Here is a 24,111-nt window from a genome sequence, read left to right on the forward strand (position 1 = left end):
TAACATTTTAGGATTGTTTGTTCTAGCACTGTGAAAAATGCTATAAAGTTGCAGGATGGAAGATCAATGTACAGAAATCTATTGCATTTCTATACACCAATAATGAAGCAGCAGAAAGAGAAATTAAGGAATCAATCCCATGTACAATTACACCAAAAACAATAAGATACCTATGAATAAACCTAACCAAAGAGGTAAAAGACCTGTATTCTGAAAAGTATAAAACACTGATGAAAGAAATTGAAGATGACACAAAGAAATGGAAAGATGTTCCATGCTTATGGATTAAAAGAACAAATGGTGTTAATGTCTATATTACCCAAAGCAATCTACACATTTAATGAAATACCTATCTAAGTCCTCCAGCCTTTTATTGCTTTCCATAACTCTGCCTTTTTGGGTAATCTAGACCCAATTGTGTCATAGACTGTCCCACATTCTGAATTTGTTTTGATTATTCTCATAATTACATTTTGCTTCAATATTTTTGAAAGAATACTGCATCTGTGATATTGCGTTGAACATTTATCTGGTTGCAGATTTTTAAATTCTAATCCCACACTGGATTGATTAGCTGAGTGTAGAAGTTTAGGCTGAAAAATGATTTTCAATCAGAATTTTTGAGAGCTTTGATTCAGTGTTTTCATCACTACATATTGGTGCTGAGAATTCCTGCTACTTGTACGTGACCTAGTTTTATTTTCATTTCACTTTTTTTCTTTCCTTTCCGGATGCTTTTACAAATTTTACCTTTGGTGTTCTGAAATTTTATGATGCTGTGCCTCTGTGTGTGTGTGTGTGTGTGTGTGTGTGTGTGTGTCTTTTCATTCAGTATGCTGGGTACTCAGGGAGCTCTTTCAATTGTGGGAACTTGTGTTCTCCAGTTCTGGCAAATGTCATTGCATTTCTCTTCTCTCTTTCTAGTACTCTTACTAGTGATATATTGGATCTTTTGCATTGCTGCATTGATTTTATCTTTGTGTCTTATGTGATATCTCTTATTCTTTTTGTTTTACTTAATGGGAGAATTCTAAAAAAAATCAATCTTCCAACCATCCTATAAGATATATAACTTTATTTACACACCTCTACCCCCCAACACACACGCATGAATATACGTGCACATTAACAACTATTGGAGTGTGCACAGTGTGGAGTGTCTGCTAAATATTCTATCTATTGCTCCTGTGTTCTCAGGTGAAATTCAGACATCCTTATTCTCAACTCAAGGCTTCATCTCCCCTCTGGTGGAACAACAGTTAACATCACAGCTGGAATTTCCCATAGCTGTACAGGCCAGGCAGTCTAGCTCTCTATCTTGGAGATCACCGGGTCAGTAACTAGGGCATTAATTGTATTTGCCACAGGAGTCTCAGGGGCTGCACGCATCTTTTCTAACAATAGTTCTCCACCAAAATTCTAAAAATATGGCTTCATCAACCCTCAGTTGTTACTCAGGAGTCAAGAGCTCTAGCTTCCAACAGGAAGCAAGCAAGTTTTGTTTTGTTTTATTTTGTTTTTGTTTGTGTCCCATGCTAGAAGAGCTGGCGGGGAGGGGGGGCAGGTACATATCTTCGGAACTTTTGACCCCCTAAATTTCCTATGTTTTCCCTGTTTCTGTCTGTTGAAATCCTACTGATAGCTAAAGGTTATTTTATATTATACAATCTTCAGGAAAGTTTTCCTGCTTCTTTCAAGCTTATGGTAACCCTTTGTCCTCTGAATTCTAGTAGCCTGTTGTTTTTATCTCACCAGTACTTAGAACAGTACTAAACGTGTACTGTATTTTTTTTTAATTTTCTCTCTTTTTAGATTGAAGCTCTTGAAAAGCATGGACTATATCATAGTTAATCACCTTTTTTTTGATGCCTTATGGTGTTTAGCATAGTTTATTCCATGGAGTATTTTCTCAATAAATATGTATTGAATTGTTAAATTAGGAGAGTATTCTCATCCAGAGTAGATATGGATTGACTCAAAGCAATCACCACTAAAAGAGAAATATTTCAAATGGTGACTATACAGTAGTATTATCTCTATTTATGAAGAATAGTTTTACCATTTAGCTGTGGAAGACTATGACATTTTCCCTCCTCACTTACACTTTTACTTTTTTTTTTTTAAGTCTTACACAGAAAATCCATAGAACATATAGAAATCTTTCCTGGCAATGCACAATTTCTTTCATAAGGTATATAGTGCAGTGGTCACCAAATAATTGTCCTTACTATAAAAGAGAAAGTAAACATGGATCCTTATACATAATTTATTTTTGTTTTCTAACACTTGATATAAGTATTTATGTGGTTTTCTTGGGACAAGTATAATTATGAATCATGCTGGTAATGTTCTAAGATAAATCAGTAAAATAGACATGCTCCCTAAAAAAGCCAGTCAGTATCTGTAAGAGATTCAACTTAAATACGAATATTCAACTAAGAAATCAAAACATATTTTTCCCACTTTTGCACCATTGTTTCAGCTGTTTCCTTTGAAGAAATTACTTTTTCTTTTTAAAGTAATCTCTTTGCCCTAAGGTGGAGCTCGAACTCACCACCCCAAGATCAAGAGTCACATGTTCTTCTGATTGAGCCAGCCTGGTGCCCCTGAAGAGATTACTATCTTATGTCTCAGCCTATTCACACATTTGTACTAAAAATTATGACTTTTTTTTTTGAGAGAGAAAGATTTTCTTTATTAATGACCCCAGCCGTATTCTTAGATAGTTTTGAACTCAAATACCTAGGAGAAAACAAGTTAAGATTGCTTTATCCTGCAACTCCTTACCAGTAACGTACTGTGAAGTGGAACAGCTTGGAAAAGGGAAAGAAGGCAAGGGGAGAGAGGGAAGATCAAGAAAAGGAATTAAGTTAATCAAGTTAAGTTTTTCTTTTTTTAATTCTTGAGAACTACGAAGTCCTTGCCAGCACAGCTCGTTCCTGCAGATTATTTTCCAAACATGTACAAAATGGAACCAAAACGGAGAACCCCTTAAAAACCTGAAGCTGCGCAACATGAAAAGCTCCGATTATCCAGTAGCGAGTGTTCCTGCCGTCAGCTGCCAGCCGCCTCCTCCTTCTGCTCCCAAGATCGAGCCGTGTGAACACGGTCTTCCCTGTGATTGTCTTCTTTTCTGGGCATCTGGGCGTGCACCGTTCAGCACCTTGAGGAAGTCGCTGTTTTTGCCCCCCTCGTGTGTGCATCTAGGCCTTAGAGCACTCGATGTGCTCGTGCAGGCGGTCCCGGAACGTGTGGGTCAGGTCCATGGTGTTATCTCGAGCACTGGCATTGGTGTGGCGAGGGAACAGCACGAAGGTCATAGAGCCAGTGTTGCCACCCGCCGCAGCATCCGTGTCTTGCAGCTCCAGAGGAGGTTTCCGGTGGCTACAGGGGACCTGTTGGGCTGTGCGGCTGGCTCTGTGTCCTTCTTTGAACTCCTGCGTGAACACTTTTCCAATGACCACAGCGTCGTCACCCTTAAACACTGTGCTGAAGATTACTGTGGCTCTGTCCTCTTAGACCCAACAGACATGGTCTCATCATCCCTCTAATGGAAAACTGCCCCGTTCTCTCTTTCCTTGCCCTCTTCTTGGAATTGGGAGTATTTCTCCAAGACAGAAGCAAAACGATTTCGTGTCAACATGCCAGCCTGATGCACAACGGGAATCTTGGGATGCCGGCAGATTTTCAAGAGCAAAGAGGAAAGAGACACTGTGTCCTGATTCGGGATTTACCAAGAAACTCCTGTGTGCCCTGTTTAATAACTCATCAGCACCACATGCCTGAAGTTCCTTGTAGAATTTCAAAGAAATACTGTCACTTTTGTCTCCATTGGGATTTGAAATATGATAGAGGACTCCATCAAATCTGCAAATGTTACTTCTGCTGCTTCTTGTTTGTTACCGCTGGCCAAGTTTTTGAACTTGAGTGCGAGCGTCTCCTCGATGATGCTGTTGTTCACCTCTAGCAGGATTACGGCCCCAGCTGGTCCCCAAGCCTGAACCCCGCCTGCCGAGCTACGGCCTCCGGTCCAAGACTATTTTAGATGCTGCTTAAGTTATCAGGTTCTCAGAGTAGAATTTTCTATATCTGATGTCCCAGTGAAAGGGAAAAACACCTTCTGCAACTAAAAGTTTTAATGTTACTTCCTTCCAGCCGAAGACAGATGATTTGGCATCTCTCACGAAAAACCAAAATGCCCAAGGAAAAAAGATTCATTGTTTTCTGGAACATGGTCACGAAGAACATCTCTTCTATCTTGAATTCCTTCATATTTGTGAAATTATAAATTCTTTAGTTTTGTATTCTTTGAACCAAATAAAAGATCCTTACAGGATCCTTAAGAAATGCAATCTTCGCTATTTTCCGGGTCTTCTACAATTTGCTGAAGTTACAATGTGAAGGGTAGCCTGATGTGAAGGCCTGAGCAGTGTGAAAGAAGAGGATGATTTCTTTGTAGTTCCCTATGAATTATAGGTCACGTCATACATGCACTTTACGAGTACTGGGCAAGGCAGCATACAGGGTGATGCGTATTACTATGAACCCATAGTTATACAAAGCCAGCCCTATTCAAATCAGCTTTGGAAAATATATTTCTCTGCCTTAAAATGCCTACTAAGTTTTCAGTTTGAGTTAAGCACTCCATCTTGAACTACGATTTCTGCACCAATTTTGGGTTTCAAATCTAAATAATATTGGTTCTCTCTCTATATAGGCTTAAAATAATAGTAATTCACCGGACTGTATATTAACCACTGAATTTATTATCCAGGCAATAGAGATAAAAGAAGAACAAGACCTAATTCCTGTCTTTGAGAGGTTCTCAGCCTGTGTGTTCTGATAAATGTTTAACAAATGCCTCTTCAAAAAAAGTGTATATGTGTGTGATGTGTTTGTGTGTGTATACATAGTTTCACTATAAATTTTACTGACATAAGCACACAATTTACAAATAAAAATCAAATTTATAAATATATATAAATTTAATTTATACTTAAAATTGTATATTTAGTTTATATTAAAATTTATAGCACACAACTTACAGATAAAATAATTTATTTTGTTTTATACACTTACATCTTCAGTATGACTTGCTATCTCTTGTAAAATCTGTTTTTAAAATTCTGATATTGCAATGATACCACAATAAATCACAAAACAGATAAAACATGACTATCATCTTTTTTTTTCAAGACACTCTATGAATTTTAATTAGCATAAATACGAAGAAAATACACCTAGGAATATCCTAATAAAACTGCTGAAAATCAAAATTAAAAGGTATCCAGATAATCAGAAGGGGGAATGAAACATGAGAGACTATGGACTATGAGAAACAAACTGAGGGCTACAGAGGGGAGGGGGGTGGGGGAATGGGATAGGCCGGTGATGGGTAGTAAGGAGGGCACATATTGCATGGTGCACTGGGTGTTATACACAACTAATGAATCATCGAGCCTTACATCGAAAACCGGGGATGTACTGTATGGTGACTAACATAATATAATAAAAAATCATTATTAAAAAAAAATAAAAATAAAAATAAAAAAGGTATCCAGGAAAAACTGGTACATTATCTTCAAAGTGAACAAAAAGAGACAAAGCAGAATTTTTCAACAGAAATGATGAAAGCAGGAAGACAATGGAATGACGTCTGAGGGATTACTATCTTATTCAGCGAATAAGACACCCTTGTATTGATGAACATTATAAATCTGACATGAATGTCATTTGAAATTTTCATTTATGTTGGCAACTAAAATGAAAGGAAAACCTCAAATATGTATGTCAACTTTATTCGTCAATTATGTGAGCAACTTTGTTCTGAATTGGACAATGGCTTTCACATACTAGGAAAACATTTCCTCAATATTGTGTTCTGTTCACACTGTAAAGGCTATCATACCACAATTTTAAGTTAAAACTGCATTATTAATATTTTCTCCGTAGTTTTCTTAAATCTACATAATCAATAACAAGAGATCAAGTCCTAGCTTTTTAGCATTTGCAGGTATCTGTGGTGTAAATACTCTTACCATGACTGATTTCAAGCTATCAACATGAAACAAATTTGGGAAGAGAGAAATAGTAGCACACCATTATATATTATTTCCACCATACAAAAGCAGTAGACATAAATAACCTAGAGCACAGATTATAATAAAATAATCAGATAATGATGAACTTGAAAATATTAACTATCTCTGTCTTTCACATCATTTATTTAATTTTAAGTTTATTTAATTTTTTAATAATAGGTGGGTTTAACAACCTAGTCACAAAATTCCTGAACATTCTACAAGGGGTCTTGTGAGCCAGCACAAGTCAGTTGTAGCACACCACTGCTCTTGGCCTACGACATACAGGAGACCAATAGATGTCTAAAAAATTGAAATACCAATGGGAAGCATTTAACGGAATATGTAATAGGTGCTATGGAAGTGCCTTGGAAGGAATGCAAGAATATCTTAGGAAAGGTCTTATTTGAGGTGGTTATTTGTGGATAAATATATATTTCCGATGGACCAGCAGGTAGTGTGAGAGCATTCCACTTTTCAAGAATATCAGCTGTGAATGCCCAGCAACATCAAAGAAAGTCCTGTGTTTAGTGAACTGTTAGCAGCTGAATGTAACTAAAGCACAAAATGTCTATGAAATGGTAGGAGGAAATAGGAGGAAGAAGGTTTGAAGTGCTTCTTATGACATGGTAAGAAGTTAATCTGTATCCTATAGGCAAGGAAGCCATGGGAAGGTTTCAAGCAGTCGAATGACAAAATATACAACTGCATTTTGTAACTTTCTTTGATTCTTAAAAATTCCAAGTCTTTTGGGACGAGGCTCCATTTTTCCCCTCTACTTTCTTGAATATGTTTTTTTAAAAGATTTTATATATTTATTTGACAAAGACAGCCAGCCAGCGAGAGAGAGAACACAGGCAGGGGGAGTGGGAGAGGATGAAGCAGGCTCCTATACTTTCTTGAATATGTTAATCATAGTTACTGTAAAACCCCTGGATGATAACTCCAACATCTGAATCATCAGTGCCTTTATTTTTTCCTCCTGGTTTTTGTTGAATTGATATTGATTCTAATGTGCCTAGTAATTTTTCAGCAAACTCTCCTCAGTGTTGTGCATGGAAACGTGTGAAAGCTTTGGCTTGGTATTTTCTCCCAAAGACGATTAAATGTTCTCCTGGTAGGCAGTTAGAAAAGCGGCAGATGACCGCGATGTCATGGAGAGTTAGTCTGAGGCGACTGGACGTAGGGGTGTGAGGCTTGGATAGCCTGGGCTGCAAACAGAGCTCTGGCGGTCATTAGCAGATAGATGACAGTTAAAATAGCAACCATTGTTCAGTCTGTCGACTGAGAGGAGAAGCTTGGGCTGCACCAGGCTCTATGTGAACACAGTGTTAGAAGTCCCACTCCCCTCTTTAATTGCTCTTTATCTCACTAGGAAATGGGAGGTACAAGCATCCGCTATACTAAGTAGAATAATGTTTCCTACAAGAAGAATCTACACTAAAAAGAAAATCAGTCTTGAATTCATAAAAAAGATGTTATTTCTTGAAAAGCCTGAGTAAAAGTCCCCATGCCAGTGTATTTTCTTAATATTGACCTGTACCTGTGAGAGTCTCTGGCTGTCCCTCCCTGTGTGCCCATTACTACCCCACAGACACCAAACCAAAACATTTTGACAAAAATGGAAACATAAATAGATTATATATTAAATGTCCTCAATATATAGAGGTTTTCTAATCAGCGCTCATTTATGGAGTTTTTGAAGATTTCTTGTAATTCAAAAAGGGAATTATTACTCACAATAGTTTAGAACATTTCTGAGCACAGTTTAGACACACATACATATGTTTCCAAAATATTAAATTATGTTACTGACAATTTGGCTAATGATTTTTGTAATGAATTCGCCTATTTAAAAAGCTGAGTTGGATCATATGAACTTGCCATGTTTGCAGGTCAAAATCTCAAATATTGGCAATTTTCTATAGTTCAATATAATACCAATATTAGAAACTATAATAACGTTTTTATCAACTAAAGATAAGCAACAATGTCTTATGATGCTAGTAAATTATTGTGGCTTCCAGAAGAAAATCATTTGGAAATTTAAATGATATGAAATGTCATCCTCACTCTGTTATATACCTATACTTACTTTGAAGACTTTTAAATTTAACAAGCACTGGTGACAGATTTAGCATTTGATCATTATTCTCATTTCAGGTTTTATTTTCTATAAAAGGTCAGTGGGTTTTAAAATAAAAGGAAATAACATGGAATTTTCTAACACAACCAAGAGAAAAAGAAAATAAAGACAAGCATGCAATCAAGAACCATTAAATGTTCTAGAATTATGTAATTTAATTATGAGGGTCAAGATCATAAATTTGTCATCAAACACTAGACTACTAGGCACAGAAGCAATTTGCAAATGCTGCCCCTTAATGGTATTAATATAATTAACAGGTCAGATAGGAACTTGACATTTAACTTTCTTTATGAAGTGTGGTCAATTCTTATAAACCATGTTCCTTTTTTAACTTAATGAGTTAAATCATAAAATGCATAAAATCCACTTCATATGTGATCGTTTGTTATTATAATAACACTTCCTGGTAATAATGCAAATTAAAAAAAATCATAAAATATTATTAAAACAAAAAACTCAACACAGAATGCCAGTGTTTTAATAGTCAATGTTCCCATAGGATATAATGATCAATGCTTATGATAAGTATCTCCTAAATTATGGATTATGCTTTCTCATGTTTCTTTTCTTAAAAGTTTTATTTTTATGTGACTATCTCCCTACTTTTTATCATGCATCCTGTTTGGTGCTATATAGATGAGTTTCTTACAATACAGAAAGGATTTTAATAGTAACTTTCATTTCTTTTTCCCACTGAAAGAAGGGCTGCCTGTTATAGATTGCTGGTTGGTTGGGAGCAGCATGGCTATGGATACCCGCCAATGTGTAGCTTTTGTTACTGACGCAGTAGGTCAGTTCACTCACTCGCTGTGGGAAGTCATTATCTGTTCAAAACCATCCTACAACATAAGGGTCCACATAATCGGTGGGGATTCACCGCACCTAACAGTCTAGCTCTGCAACGAGGCAAAACTTGAATTTTCAGAAAGTTTTCTATGGAAATCGGTGTATAAGTCCTTAATAAGGGGTATTCTATAACACCTCCATTTTCTGTGCAGATTGTAGCTATTAATCAGCTTTTCCATACATATGTACACTCTACGTGAAGGTTAGAAATTGCATATTTCTGAGACCTAACTTCTTTGGAAATTAAAAGCTCTCAAAGAACTGTAAGACTATCTCTACCAAGTGGGTAACTCTTACTCATGAACATGGTTTTTAAATTTTCTGTTAAAAAACTGTATAATAAAACAAAGTACATGACAAACCCTAGATTAATAAAAAAATAATAAAACTTGGTGCTTGGTGAAGACAGAGGGAAGTAGTAGCTTTTTACAAAATGCTACAAAATGGTATAACTTAAACTGGCTCTCCTGTAATATTTTAGTTATTTTCCCTTTCGTGTTTCTTGAGAAGATTCATTTCTCAGTAGGGTTTCCCCCACCCCATTTTTATAAATCCCTTCTAACACTCTAGAAATCAGGCAGCAGTATGTTCAAACTAGTTAATGAGCAGGACTATGACTAATGAAACTGAAAGTTTACAGTAATGTACTAAAGAATGCTAGTTTGCTAATGGATCCATTTTAAATAGATGCTTTATGTACTTTCCATCGGAAGCATCAATTCTGCTTCAGAACAGAACCCAAAGCAAATGCTTTAAAATCAGTGTTAAGTCTCTAAGGCCTTCTAATTCACGCGACAGAAAAAAAGATAAAATTGGTAAATGCTGTCATGACTAAGAATAGGATCATGTTTTAGAAGACGATTTCTGTTTTTCATTCATAAGTACCAACAGGTTAAAGATGAATAGCAGGGCACTGTCATAACTTAATATATTTCTAATCATAGGTATCCAGTGGGCTGGCCACACAAGGGGAGAGTTTCTTTTTTAAATGTCTTTTTACCTCCAATAATCTATAGAGTGCCTTGAGGTTGCTGCTGTTTTAGGCTCTAAGAAACGAAAGCCTAAAGAGTTGTCAACGTCATTGTACCTGATCTGATTCAACCTGGGCATGGCAGGGGATAAATTAGAAAACAAAACAAAACAGAATCCAAAATTTTAACATCCCATAATGACTCTTGCCACACTTCTTGGCGATATGATTTTGGTTGTGGAAGCAGGGATTTTAATAGCTTGCAGAACAAGAGTATGATGGCATGATGTATCTGTTTAATATTTTTGAGTATTTCTTTCCCAAAACTATTTGAGCTCTGATCTTTAGTAACATTTTTTTCAATTAAAAAACAATTTAAGAATCTATCATTTACATTCATAAATAAAGCAAATTTGGTATTTAGATTATACAATTATTACTTTCTAATAAATTATTCATCAGGCAAATGCATATCAAAATGAAATAATGATTTCATATAAGCCAGTTAAGTAATCTTCATTTTTGTGGTGACTTTTTTCTGTTATATGGGACTATATATAATAAAAAATCTTTTATTATCCAAAGGGGAAAGCATTTCTAATCTTTACAGATTCCTATGGTTAGAAATAAAGTAAGATATAACAATGCCTTTCTTTTCATCCTTAATCTGATACTTCTAGTGAAAAACATGAGTTCTCTTCTAAAACTTGGTCCTGTTCTTAGTCATGACAGCATTTACTAATTTTATTTTTCCGGATTTTTTTTTTTCTATTTCAAAAGCGGTGCTTATTTTCATGGAGAAGATGTAAACATTCACATTAACTAAGTTAATAATAAAATATTTATTTTGACATTGAGTAGGGAGGGGTCTCACTGCTGAATTAGGTTTAGTTCTGATCTTTACCATTCTACTTTTTAAACTACTCTCACCAACTCTGGTCAGAATTTGCTTTTTTTTTTTTTTTTTTTTTGAAACAAATGTTGGAAACCTGCAGTGTGCCAGACTGTCTGAGTAGGCAGGGGCCCTTTCACCACAACCAAACTAGCTGTATTTTAAGTTTTACCTGAGATTTCTTCAAAAACTTAAATCTAAAAAGTTTCATAAACCATGGTAGAGAGCATTCTGCTTTATTAAACATCTTGCGTTTGTAACTCCCAAATTGTAACTCCCAAATGTTAGCTATTCAGGCTAAAAATATCAGTTTGCCATATAGAAACTCAAATTTCTATCAAAGGATCATTCACATTGATATATTATTCTATTAACTATTCATTTACTCTGTGGCGATTCATTTCTTTCCAAATTTAACATTGCATTGGCTTCTAATGTTAAAATTCCTGTGGCATTTCATACCTGGAGACTTTATGTATGCTCGTGCAGCGCTTTCCAATAGATCTTTCTGTGGTGATGGAAATTTTCTGTGCTCTGTGCTGTCCACTATGGTAGTGATAGACAGATGTCACGTTGAGTACATAGTACACACTGTGGCTGGTGTGACTGAAGAACTGAATTTTTAATTTTATTTAATTTTAATTAATTTTAATTTTAAGATTAAGTGGCCATATGTGCCTACTGGGTGCCATACTTAATACTGAAGCACTTAGTGAATAAATATATATGAAATACTCAGCTGCCAGAAATTTTTTAATGTCTGCTTTCTTTTTCAGTTCAAACTTACCCAAAGAAGGAAAAAAAAACAAAGGATTTAGATTTTATAAGTGATTTCATTTTGAGAGCAAAAATTATATATTCTTTTGAATCTGCCATCCACTCTGCTTTCATCTATTGTGTCTCATTGTATAAATTATCCTTGGTTTTACTCTTTTAATTTTGAGTGATTTTGCTTTCTAATGAATGAAATGGACCTAGAACTTGGAGGGCATGTTCAGTAAACTGACTTCTTTGGGAGCATTCACAACTCAAATGAAGATACCACTGATGACATAATAATCTTTGATAGTTCCGAGAAAATTTCAATATCCAAACAATAGCAAAGAACAATGAGCTTAGGGCAAATGAAAAACATTTTCTGATTCTGCACTTATCCTTCTTAGAATCATTTTTTTAAAAGATTTATTTATTCATTTATTTGAGAGAGAGGGTGAACGAGAGCTTGTGAGCAGGGGGAGGGGCAAAGAGAGACAGAAAGAGAGAGAATGAATCCCAAACAGATTCCCCAATGAGTGCAGAGCCTGATGCTGGGCTCGATCTAATGACCCTGAGACCATGGCCTGAGCCAAAATCAAGAGTTGGACGCTTAACCAACTGATCCACCCAGGCGCCTCCCACTTCTTATAATCATTTTAAGGAATTAACAAGAGAGGAGACAAATAGACCCATATGTCTGAATCTTCAATGATTTAAAGACTATTTTAAAGCAGCTCTTTTGTTGTCAGTTCTGCTATATTCTTTATTGTTTCCTTATAAACTAGTAGAATGACCTCTGGGTTTTATGCCTGAAGAGGCTTTCAACATTCACAAAACTGACAATGAAGAGTTTTTTTTTTTTCCAAAACGAACTTTATTATTTTTTTTTGTAGTTTCATGTTTTTATTTAAATTCCAGTTAGTTAACATATGGTGTAATGTTAGTGAAGAGTTATTTTAAGAATAAATAAGATTACTGTGTGGAATGGGTAGAAGTAACCAGAAACATGTTATTTTTGATAGTATCCATTTTTTTAAAGAACAAGAACAATGAAACAACATTCTTGCCACAAGGAGGATATAGACATAGGGAGAAGAAAGTCGGGATTGAGAAGAGCAACACAAGAGATGAAAGGTCAGTTTTTAAAAGTCTGTGTTAGAGTGTATGGTGACTAACATAACAATAATAAAAAAAAAGTCTGTGTTATGCTTAAATCTGAGACCACTGACCAAAGGCTACCTTTGTTCCGGTAGATGGTAACAGAAATGATAGAAGCGGAATGGTGGTCGTGAAACTTGTACAAAGCCTGGTAAATATAGAGAACATCAAAGGGAATAAGCCGGACCAGTCTACTGCCCAGATTTCTGTTAAATCTCCTTGATACGGACTCTTCTATTACAACAAAACAAAACAAAACAAAAGACTCCTCTAGCCACGTAGTACATAGTGGCCTTCTCTGAACTTCCACTGTTCTTTTTATACAACCGTGATGGCTGTGTCCAGGCACCGCCCGTCATCCCCATTCACCCCGCTAATCCACCAGGGTGCTCTGCTCACCAGCTCTGGCCCATTTCTTTGGAAAGCTATCAAGTGTTACCAGACAAATCCATCTTCTGGTTCCATGCCTCTGTATTTCCTTTCTAAGCTTTTAACATTTCTTTATTTCCCTCTCTTGTATTTTCCTTGTTTACCAGGGAGTAACTGCCTCCCTCTTCTCATTTATGACCAAGAGAAGACAAGCAAAAAAAAAAAAAAAAACCACAAACAAACAAAAACAAAAAAACTAGGAGGCAATAAATCATCGCAAGGATAGTCAAATTTGACAAATGTTATAGTTCTTTCCAAGGTCAAATTCCCATATTTCTGATTTTATCTTGAATAACTTTGCATATAAATAGTGCTATGATATGTCTATAGTAAAAACAAGGTAAACTATGATAGTAATTGTGATATTGTTGCTACTAGCATAGCAAACAGAAGTATACAGACATAAAATTTTATAATATGTTGTAGTACAGTAAAGAATTTTGAGTGACATATTTTGGGGTCTGTGCTTACTCCATTTATTGTTAGGAGGCTACTACTTTTATGCTTACTCATTTTATGACCTTATAGGACTTCTAAAGGAAAGTACTAAGTAGGGGCGCCCGGGTGGCTCAGTCGTTAAGCGTCTGACTTGGGCTCAGGTCATGATCTCCGGGTCCTGGGATCAAGCCCTGTGTAGGCCTCCCTGCTCAGTCGGGCGTCTGCTTCTCCCTCTCCTCTTCCCTCCCCACCTCCCTGCTTGTGCTTGTGCATGCACGTGGGTACTCTCTCTCTAATAAATAAATAAGATCTCAAAAAAAAAAGTAAAGTACTAAGTACCTAAAGGACCCGTAACTCAATTTCTGAAGTTCTTGAATAACCCTGCATTTTCAAAATTTATACTCAATTTCCTAACTCCTGCTACCACTAGTTGTTTCTATATACGATTCCTACATCAGGGATAATATATATGTCCTATTGCAAGAGCCCAAACTTTACAATCTGACACAAAGATGGGAAAGATGCTCAGAGAAAAGGGAACAGAACCATCAGCTAAGTAACACAAGGCTAAATTGTCCATGATGCAATCCATCACATTTTTGCTAAATAAGCATAACACCTAAATGCTGAATAGTGCTGGATTTCACTTGGTAAAAGGAGTAAGGAGCTGTTAATTCAGTTCTAGGGATTAACCAAATTGGCACACTTTGATGGAAGGGCCTGCTGTCAGAAAAGAGCTTGAGAGACCGGCCCTAGCTTGCTGGAGCTGCTAAAACAAAATACGACAGACTGGTATTAGTTTTCTAGAGAAATTAGTTTTCTTATAGTTTGGAAGCTCGAGGCCCAAGTTCAAGGTGTCAGAGGTTTATCTTTTTCTCAAGTCTTTCTCCTTGGCTTGCACATGGCTGTCTTCCCGTTGTGTCCTCACCTTGGCCTTTCCTCTGTGTGTGCATTCCTGGTGTCTCTCTGTGTCCCAATCTCCCTTCTCATAAGGACAAAGGTATATTGGATAGGGCCCACCCTAACAATCCCATTTTAACTTCATACCTCTTCCAGGCACCCATCTTCAGATACAGTCACATTCTAAGGTACTGGGTGTTAGGGCTTCAACATATGAATTTGAGGTGGACGAGACACAATACACACACCACAGGCAAGAGTGGGAAGGTCCTGAAACTTCACACATCTAGGACTGGCGTGTAGGCCAAGTCTCCTCAGATTGCCCTGGGTCTGAGAGTCCCATTCAATGTTTCGATGGCACTTAGATTGTTCTGCAAGATAAGGATTACTTTTCCCATTTTGCAGGTAAGAAGAGTAAGTTTCATAGGGTTTGAGTAATTTGCTGGAGATCTCACAGATCAGTAGATAGCAGACAAAACTTGACCTAGCTTTAGCGGATTCTAAATCCTAATCTTTTCCCATTAAATCAGTGTGCTAAGTCTGCTTTTTCTATAAGCCAAATATCCAACACGGTCGTAAATGAAATACAAAAAGATATGTTACTCAATTGCAGTATTTTTTAAACTTTCATTCCATTAGCTTTCTCCAATATTTGTCTCTAATATTATAGACTTTAACAAACTGAAAACCTAATTACTTCACTTGACAAATGTATTTTGAGTGTCTGCAAGGTGCCAGGCACTATTTCAGTGATTATGATACATGAGTAATAAAACAAAAATCTCTCCATAAATTGAGATGAAATTCCAGTTGCTGGCTTATAGTGGAGGTAAAGAATAAACAAAGTGATTAAAGTGAGTATGTATTATGCTTTATGGAGATAGATATCTGGAAAAAAACAGAGCCAAGTTTTTGGGACAGGGGCAGTGGGTGTGGAAATTTTAATAAAGTAGTCAGCGCAGGCTTTCCTCAGACAGATTTATAGTACTGTTTGAATCAGATGTGTTTTGGACTGCAATTATAGTAATTGTATAGTAATTGCAATTCACTGATACTTAAGCTCTTAGTTCACTTTTATTGGCTATTTTATTCATGACCGTTTTATTCATGGCCATGTATGTGTCTGAAAACCAAGTAGAGCTTCACAGACCGGAAGGAAAGGCAGCTCTAGGAATGCAATGAACACACCATTTGTGTCGTTCTTCCTTACTCTCTCCCCTCTCTTTCCCTCTCTCTCCTATTCTTTCAATTTCTCATCTCTCTGTCTTTCGGGCATCTCTGCGGGGAACACAGGCACTCGCTGCTCTGTAATCGTGCTATTTAGCAGCTAACCACAGAGAGAAGGAAGTTTCTTTCTCAACTTCGGTTTTCAAACTTAAGTGATCTGTGAAGATCCTATGCTTCTCTTTGTACCTATCATTATTTCTGGGGGGTGAGGAGTCATGACTTGAATGGTCTGGTACCCTCAAAACTGAGCACTTCTCAGAAAGAAAAGGGCAGAATTTTAGGCAGGTAATAGTAACTGTTGAATAGAATGTATATCAACATCTTTTTTTTTTTTTAAAGGATTAAATTGTTTCTTTTTTTTTAAGATTTTATTTATTTATTTGACAGAGAGACAGCGAGAGAGGGAACACAAGCAGGGGGAGGGGAGAGGGAGAAGCAGGCTTCCCGCTGAGCAGGGAGCTCGATGTGGGGCTCGATTCAGGACCCTGGGATCATGACCTGAGCCGAAGGCAGACGCTTAATGACTGAGCCACCCAGGCGCCCCAATATATCAACATCTTTAAGCAGAGAAAAGATTATAACTTACATTCAGTCCGCTCCACTGAGTTAGTCAGTAATGGTTATGCTAAACAAATTGCAGATCATTTGTTTATATTTGTGTAGTGTTGAGATTTGTATTTTCTTTCCCAGGACAATATAGAAAGAGAAGAAACTATGGAGTGGGAGGAAGTATGGGGATCTGGCCAGACGTGTAGAAAAAGCTTCAAATCTGTTACCCACATCTCCAATTAATGCGTGTTATAAAATGGTGTGGTTGACTGATGACTCCCAAAAATATGTCCATGTCCCAATCCTAGGAATCTGTAAATGTTACTTTATTTGGAAAAAAGGATTTTGCAGATGCAATTAAGTTAAGGATCTTGAGATGAGGAGATTGTTCTGTATTATCTGAATGGGCTCTAAACACCATCAACGTGTCCTTAATAAAGGCGGAGGTTGATTACGGGCACACACGCACACGCACGCACACACACACGCACACCACGAAGACAATATGACCACAGAGGCAGAGGCTGGAGTGATGCAGTCATAAGCCAGGGAATGCCAACAGCCACCGGAAGCTGGAAGAAGTTAAGAGTCTCTCCAGAGTTTCTAGAGGGAATGCAGCCCTGCCAACACCTGGTTTTGGACTTCTGGACTCTTAGAACTCTGAGAGAATAAGGTTTTATTATTTTAAGCCACTTAACTTGCGGTAATTTGTTACTGCAGCCATAGATAACTGACACAGATTTGGAGGAGTAAAAAGGCAACAATATAACTGGAATTCTCAGCAAGCTGAGAAGCTAGAAGCTGCCTGTATTAAAGCGAAACACCTGATCCAGGGCTTTGGTGGGAGCTGCAAAAAATACACTGAGGACCTGTCCCATTATTCATGAGTGGGGCAGGAGAGTATTTCAACTTCGCAAGTTCACCAAGCGTGAGTCCGATGTGTGCTGCGGACCTCATGTTCCATAAGTGAGCAGGTGAGCCTGTGATTACTTCCCAGAACTCGTCTCTCTCTAAATGGAGTACAAGTCGGAGAATCGAGGGTTATAAACCCAGACTATGTTTAGAGCCACCCAAGGGCAGGATTTTAGGAACTCATAGAAGTTAACCGTCCTTCGGGTATGGACTGTGTCTTACACTTCCTTGCATCAGCCTTCCCACTTGATGCAGGATCTTACATAGGACTTTGCTTATGGTTTTGATAAATCTTTGTAATTGATTATTGGGAGAAAATGCTGCATTGGCTGTGGAAGCTACTTAGTGATTGTGGAATGGATCTAAGTCAAGAAATAATAGAAGCAAGAAAAAGTTAGGAGCGCATAGGAGGGTCAGTAACAAGCATGAATTTAAGGAAATGTTTCTTAAACTGTAACTCTGAAGACCGCGTAAAATATTGAAATGATAGCCATGTTTTTCGACCCACAGAGTTCATGGATGGGACATTTTTGATGTGAAGTTTTTCCTCCAGATATTTTCATTACAGTTTTGACTTTAATATCAAATTTATAGTAGAATTTGGTATAAGAATATCTGTTTGAGCCCAAATGATATTTTACACTTGACAAGTTAATATTTCATGGAATTTTGCGAAGATTACTTCCAGGCACTCTCTTCTATGAATAGTTTGACATGTATGGATTTATGTTATGCTATGTATCAGAGATTATTTTTATGCTCAAGGATGTATGAAAATAGAACACCAAAAGTGATTAGGTATAACGTACTTTCTAAAGAAATGCTTTAGAAGTTAGATATCAAAATAAATTAATAAAATCTCTTGATATTTTTCCTGGGCCCTATCCCGAGATTCTAATCTAATTATTGCTATTGGTCTGTACTAGGGACTGAGCATTGGGAAATTCTTAAAGTTCTCCAGATTACAGTAATGAACAGACAGATTTGGGAACCAAATCTTGCAGTCTTATTAGCCCTGGACTATGGATAAAAGGTTGTAATGAGGCTGACGGTTCCCCAAAACTAGTCTACAGAAAAACCCCCACACAAACAAAGAAATAAGCAAAACAAAAAATAAAACAAAAAATCCTCCCAAACCGGAGCCTGTAAGAAAATATTTGCCATGAGAACCTAAGCAGCTCCCGAGGCCATCAACTTGAAATCATGCATAAAAATCAGTAGATTCTTTTAAAAAATTTACTTTAATACATAATTAATTGCATTAATCAGCAAATAACTAGATCTGGGAATGCTGATCAGGAAATAAATGGCAATCCATTTTATTGGAATGTGAGACTCCCCCAAATATAGCTATTAAATAATTATCCCTCCTTCCTGTCACTCTAGATCTCGCTATCTGAATTTTTAACTGCTTTATTCAACTCTAAGTAACACATGGTATACCCCAGGAAACATTTTTCAGGTATACAATTTGACACAGGAATGCATAATCAAGATGATTATCTATCCATCAGCCCCTGTCCCCAGGCAACCCCAGTCTGGTTTTTGTTACTATAGATTAGTTTGCATTTTCTAGAATTTACATAAATGGATTCATTCAGTATGTACTATTTATCATGTACCTTCTTTCACTTAGCATAATTATTTGGAGATCCATCCATGCTTTGGCTTTCATCAAAGTCCATTCTTCTTTATTGCTAAGTAGTAGTCTACGGGATAAGTTTGCTTATCCATTAATCTGTTCCACATGCTCTTGAGAAGAACGTGTTTATTCTGCTGCGGTAGTTTACCCTAAACACACGGTTAGGATGCATTGGTAGTGCTGTTCAAGTCTTCTCCATCCTTGCTGGTTTTCTCTTGACCTGTTCTGTCAATTATTGAGAGAAGTATTGAAACTCTCACTATAATTGTTGATTTGTTATTACAGTTCTCAGCTTTTACTTAAAGAATTGGAAGTGCTGTTTTTAAGGGATTAAAAATTTAGGATTGTTGTGTTTTATGATGGTATGTTATTGCTAATTAACGCCTTTATCATAGTGAAATTATCTTCTCTATCCCTGTTAATTGGCTTTGCTCTGAAAATTACTTTGATATTAAAATAGCCACTAAAACTTTTTAAATAGCTTTCTTGACATATTTACAACAATCAAGTTCATATGTTTACAGGATACAAGACATTGTTTTTTAGTATATTTATGAGTCATGCAATTGTCAACACAAGCTAATTTTTAGATTTTCATCATCCCCTCAAAAAAGCTTATGCCTATTAGCAGTCACTCTTCATTAACCCCATTCCTGCAAATCCCTTTCTTATCTAGCCAAGAACCGATCTCATTTCTATCTCTATAAGTCGCCTATTCTAGACATTTAATATGGGCAGAACCACACGTTCTCTAGTCTTTTGTAATTGGCTTCTTTCACCTAACATAGTATTTTTGAGTATCATCCATATGGTCACATGTATCAGCACTTCATTCCTTTTAATTACCAAATAATATTGCGTTGTATGGACATACTACATTTTCTTTATCCAGTCGTCAGGCGATGAGTATTTGAGTTGTTTCTGCTTCTTGGTTATCGTGCATAATTCTGCCATTGAGTATCTGGCTACAAATTTTGTGTGGACATATGTTTCATTTCTTTTGAATGTATTCCAAGGAATGGAATTGCTGGATGTATATATGCCTCTATATGTAGCATTTTATAGAAATGGTAAACTATTTTCCAATCTGGACGCACTATTTTATATTTCTACCAGGGATGTATGGAGGTTCCAGTTTTTTCATGTGCTTCCCATCAACTTTATTTTGATTAGTAGGAGCGTGGTCTATATTTTTACATCCTTTCCTATGTAACCTCTTTGTATCTTTAAAGTACAATTTTTGTAGGCTGCATAAATTTGGATCTCTTAAAATTATTCAAAGTGACGATCTTTGCCTTTTAATGGGGTAGATAGAACCATTTACATTTTGTAGCATTATTGACATAGATAGGGTGAAAACTATCATTTTGCTATTTGTTTTCATTTTGCCCTACTTGTTCTTTGTTCCCTTTTTCACTCTTTTCTGACCTCTCTTGAATTAATTCAGTATTTTTTAATCATCCAATTTAATTTCGTTTGTTATCTTATTACCATTATTGTTATTTTGGTTATGTCTTTACACTTTATAGTATGAAATTTAGGTTTACCACAGTCTACTTTCATTTGATATTTACCACTTCATTATTGTGTAAGAATCTTATATTAGGCTATTTCTATTTCTCCCTTTTGTTGTTATGCTATTGTCATACAATTTATTTTCATATATCTCTTAGTCAATTTTTTTAAAGATTTTATTTATTTATTTGACAGAGATAGAGACAGCCAGCGAGAGTGGGAACACAAGCAGGGGGAGTGGGAGAGGAAGAAGCAGGCTCCTAGCGGAGGAGCCCGATGTGGGGCTCGATCTCAGATCGCCGGGATCACGCCCTGAGCCGAAGGCAGACGCTTAACGACTGCGCCACTCAGACGCCCCAGTCAATTTTGTTTTTAAGCAATATAAATATTAAGAAAAAATCTTATATATTTGCTCATCTTGTACATTTGCACTTATCTAGCGCTCTTCATTCTATATGTAGATGCGGATATCCATCTACTATAACCATTTTACTTCTGCCTAATGAACAACCTTAATAGTTTTTTGTCATTTGAGTCTGTTGTTGATGAGTCATTTCAGCTTTTGTATGTCCGAAGAAGTGTTTATTTCACCTTAATTTTTGAAAGATTTCTTTTTTTTTCTGGGTGTAGAATTCTAAGCTGACAGATTTTTTCCCCCTTTTTTTCCTCCAGTACTTTAAAAATTGCTCCACTGTCTTTTCATGTGCACTATTTCTTATGAGAAATCGATTCCCCCGATCTTTACACCCCTGCGCATGGCGTGTCCTTCTTCTTTGGCTGTGTTTACAGTGTTCTCTTTATTGCTGGTGATCAGTGTGATTATGATGTGCTTAGAACAGTTTTCTCTATGTTTCTTGCGTTTAGGGTGTGTGGTGCTTCCTAGAGGTAGGGGCTTAAATAGTTTTCATGAAAATGAAGAAGTTTCAGCTGAAGTCTTGTTCAAATAATTTTCTATCCATCCCTTTTTTCTACCTCTTTATACTTGGCTTCTTGAAATTACTCCATAACTCACTGTGCTCTGTTTATTCTTTTGTTCTCTGTGCTTCATTGTGAATAGTTTCTGTAATATTACTAGTCTTCAAGTTCACTAATCTTCTCTTCAATGTCTTCTATTTTTTTTCTCCAGTGTCTTATCTATTAATCCCACCCAATTTCTTTTCCATCTTATATATTGTAATTATCATATCTAGAAGTCTGGCTTCTGTCTTTTAAAAATATTTTCCATGTCTCTACTTACCATTTTGAACAACTAGTATATAGTTATAGTTATAACAACTGTTTCAGTGTCCTAGCTTACTAATTATAACATCTGGGTAAGTTTGTTTTTTTTTTAATTGTGTTATGTTTGTCACCGTACAGTACTTCATTAATTTTTGATGTGGTGTTCAATGATTCATTATTTGCGTATAACACCCAGTGCTCATTACAACACGTGCCCTCCTCAATACCCATCACGGGGCTACCCCATCGTCCCACCCCCCACCCCTCTACAACCCTCAGATTGTTTCCCGGAGTACATATTCTCTTATGGTTGTTCTCCCCCTTTAATTCCCCCCCTTCAGTTTTCCCTTCCTTCCCCTAATGTCCTCCATGCTACTCCTTATGTTCCACATATGAGTGAAACCATATGAAAATTGTCTTTCTCTGCTTGACTTATTTCACTTAGCATAATCCCTCCAATTCCATCCATGTTGATGCAAATGGTGGGTATTCATCCTTTCTGTTGGCTGAGTAATATTCTGTTGTATACATGGACCACATCTTCTTTATCCATTCTTCTGTTGAAGGGCATCTTAGCTCTCCGGAGTTTGGTTATTGTGGACATTGCTGCTATGAACATTGGGGTGCATATGGCCCTTCTTTTCACTACATCTGTATCTTTGGGGTAAATACCCAGTAGTGCAATTGCTGGGTCAGAGGCAGCTCTATTTTTAACTTTTTGAGGACCCTCCACAGTTTTCCAAAGTGGCTGTACTAGCTTTCATTCCCACCAACAGTGTAAGAGGGTTCCCCTTTCTCCACATCCTCGCCAACATTTGTTGTTTCCTGCCTTGTTAATTTTTGCCATTCTAACTGGTGTAAGGTGGTGCCTCAATGTGGTTTTGATTTGAATTTCCCTGATGGCTAATGATGTTGAACATTTTTTCATGTATCTTTTAGCCATTTGTATGTCTTCTTTGGAGAAGTGTCTGTTCATGTCTTCTGCCCATTTTTTTACTTGATTATTTGTTTTTTGGGTGTTGAGTTTGAGAGTTCTTTACAGATCTTGGATACCAGCCCTTTACCTGTGATCACCAAGACAGCATTGTATTGGCACAAAAACAGACATATAGATCAATGGAACAGAACAGAGTCTCCAGAAATGGACCCTCAACTCTATGGCCAACTAATCTTCAACAAATCAGGAAAAAATATCCAATGGAAAAAAGACAGTCTCTTCAATAAATGATGCTGGGAAAATTGGACAGCTACATACCGAAGAAGGACGCTTGACCACTCTCTCACACCATACACAAAGAGAAACTCAAAATGGATGAAAGACCTCAATGTGAGACAGGAATCCATCAAAATCCTAGAGGAGAACATAGGCAGTATCCTCTTTGACATTGGCCACAGCAACTTCTTTCATGACATGTCTCCAAAGGTAAGGGAAACAAAAGCAAAAATGAACTTTTGGGACTTCATCAAGATAAAAAGCTTCTGCACATCAAAGGAAACAGTCAACAAAACTAAGAGGTGACCCACAGAATGGGAGAAAATATTTGCAAATGACATTACAGATAAAGGCCTGGGTAAGTTTTTATTGATTCTTCTCTTTATGATGTGTTGTGGTTTTCCTACTTCTTTGCATGCCTGGTATTTTCTGTTGGATGCCATGCCTTGTGAATTTTACCTATTTCAGTTTTGGATATTTTTCATTTCATATAAATATTCTAGAGCTTTGTTCTGGGATGCAGTTTAATTATGGAAACCAATTTTTCTTTTCAGCCTTGCTTGTAATATTTGTTAGGCAGACTAGAAGAGTGCTCAGCTTAGGGCTCATTATTTCCCACCACTGAGACTTTTGTATGTACTCTACTCGGTGTCCCATTCATAATAAAGGATAGTTTCCAGTATGAAAATTGGGAAAAGGTATTATTTCTATTCCTGTGTAAGTGCTGGACACTGTTCCTATTGATTCTTTGAGGCAGTAATCTTTTTCCCAGACTCAGATATTTATTCACGTATATGTGCTAATCAATATTCTGCAGATTCTAGAATTTACTGCGCATTTCTCTCTTGCCCAGGACTCTTAGCATTTCTATCTGCCTTGGCTTCCCTGGACTCTCAGCTCAATTCAGGGAGTTTGCTGAGCTCTGCCTGAGACCCTCCTTACTATATCACAGCCTAGAAACTCTCTCAAGGCTGTAAGCTGGGGCCGTTGCAGGGCTCATTTCATTTGTTTCCCATCTCTGAGATACCACTGTCCATCACTGCCCAATGTCCAGTGTCATGAAACTGTTGTTTCATGTATTTTGTGTGTTTTTTCGTTGTTTTAGGTGAAAGAGTACATCCAATTCATGTTTGCTCCATTTAGCCAGAAGTGCTTTTATCTGAACTTAAGGGATACCTTGTATCTCTCTTTCACTAGATCATGAATTTTTGACA

At 36.8% G+C, this 24,111-nt stretch overlaps 1 protein-coding gene and 1 pseudogene across 2 annotated transcripts in view; both read right to left on the reverse strand.

Moving 5' to 3' along the window:
* Positions 1-24,111, reverse strand: part of KHDRBS2 (KH RNA binding domain containing, signal transduction associated 2) — a 540,418-nt gene that overhangs the window by 45,884 nt on the left and 470,423 nt on the right. The gene's annotated exons all lie outside the window — the stretch shown is intronic.
* Positions 2,910-24,111, reverse strand: part of LOC130541993 (actin-related protein 2/3 complex subunit 2-like) — a 50,680-nt pseudogene continuing 29,478 nt past the window's right edge.

Source organism: Ursus arctos, unplaced genomic scaffold (genome assembly GCF_023065955.2).
Source record: "Ursus arctos isolate Adak ecotype North America unplaced genomic scaffold, UrsArc2.0 scaffold_29, whole genome shotgun sequence".
Classification (NCBI taxonomy): Eukaryota; Metazoa; Chordata; class Mammalia; order Carnivora; family Ursidae; genus Ursus; species Ursus arctos.